The sequence below is a fragment of the Triticum urartu genome, chromosome 6 (genome assembly GCF_003073215.2).
Source record: "Triticum urartu cultivar G1812 chromosome 6, Tu2.1, whole genome shotgun sequence".
NCBI classification, from domain to species: domain Eukaryota; kingdom Viridiplantae; phylum Streptophyta; class Magnoliopsida; order Poales; family Poaceae; genus Triticum; species Triticum urartu.
The window spans coordinates 321,668,469-321,670,277 of NC_053027.1; positions in this window are offsets into that span (position 1 = coordinate 321,668,469).

The following is a 1,809-nucleotide window of genomic DNA, read 5'->3' on the forward strand; positions in this document are numbered from 1 at the left end:
CATAACTTATACATGTTCCTATGACTATGAGATTATGCAACTCCCGTTTACCGGAGGAACACTTTGTGTGCTACCAAACGTCACAACGTAATTGGGTGATTGTAAAGGTGCTCTACAGGTGTCTCCAAAGGTACTTGTTGGGTTGGCGTATTTCGAGATTAGGATTTGTCACTCCGACTGTCGGAGAGGTATCTCTGGGCCCTCTCGGTAATGCACATCACTTAAGCCTTGCAAGCATTGCAACTAATGAGTTAGCTGCGGGATGATGTATTACGGAACGAGTAAAGAGACTTGTCGGTACCGAGATTGAACTAGGTATTCAGATACCGACGATCAAATCTCGGGCAAGTAACATACCGATGACAAAGGGAACAACGTATGTTGTTATGCGGTCTAACCGATAAAGATCTTCGTAGAATATGTGGGAGCCAATATGAGCATCCAGGTTCCGCTATTGGTTATTGACTGGAGACGTGTCTCAGTCATGTCTACATTATTCTCGAACCCGTAGGGTCCGCACGCTTAAGGTTTCGATGACAGTTATATTATGAGTTTATGAGTTTTGATGTACCGAAGGAGTTCGGAGTCCCAGATGAGATCGGGGACATGACGAGGAGTCTCGAAATGGTCGAGACGTAAAGATCGATATATTGGATGACTATATTCGGACATTGGAAAGGTTCTGAGTGATTCGGATATTTTTCGGAGTACCAGAGAGTTACGGGAATTCGCCGGGGAGTATATGGTCCTTATTGGGCCATACGGGAATAGAGGAGAGAGGCCAAAAGGAAGGAGGCGCGCGCCCCCCCTCTGGTCCGAATTGGACAAGGGGTGCAGCCCACTTTTCCTTGTTCCTCTCCCCCTCTTTCCTTCTCTCCTACTCCAACAAGGGAAGGAGGAGTCCTACTCCCGGTGGGAGTAGGACCCCCCCCCCTTGGCGCGCCCTCCTCCTAGGCCGGCCGCCTCCCTCCCTTGCTCCTTTATATACGGGGGCAGGGGGCACCCCATAGACACAACAATTGATCATTGATCTCTTGCCGTGTGCGGTGCCCTCCTCCACCATAATCCTCGATAATATTGTAGCGGTGCTTAGGCGAAGCCCTGCGACTGTAGAACATCAAGATCGTCACCACGCCGTCGTGCTGACGGAACTCTTCCCCGACATTCTGCTGGATTGGAGTCCGGGGATCGTCATCGAGCTGAACGTGTGCTAGAACTCGGAGGTGTCGAAGTTTCGGTGCTTGATCGGTCGGGCCGTGAAGACGTACGACTACATCAACCGCGTTGTTATAACGCTTCCGCTTTCGGTCTACGAGGGTACGTAGACAACACTCTCCCCTCTCGTTGCTATGCATCACCATGATCTTGCGTGTGCGTAGGAAATTTTTGAAATTACTACGTTCCCCAACACGCTCCATAGTTCCGGAGAACGGCGTTTTAGTCATCTTGCCCATGAGGCACGGTTCGCAAGTACCAAGTGCTTCATAATCAAGTGATTCCAAAAGTCCATCAGAATGGAGTTTCTTCATGAGTTTTATACCAATATGACCTAAGCGGCAGTGCCACAAATAAGTTGCACTATCATTATCAACTCTGCATCTTTTAGCTTCAATACTATGAATATTTGTATCTCCACTATCGAGATTCAAAAAGAATAGACCACTCTTTAAGGGTGCATGACCATAAAAGATATTACTCATATAAATAGAACAACCATTATTCTCTTATTTAAATGAATAACCGTCTTGCATCAAACAAGATCCAGATATAATGTTCATGCTTAAAGCTGGCACCAAATAACAATTATTC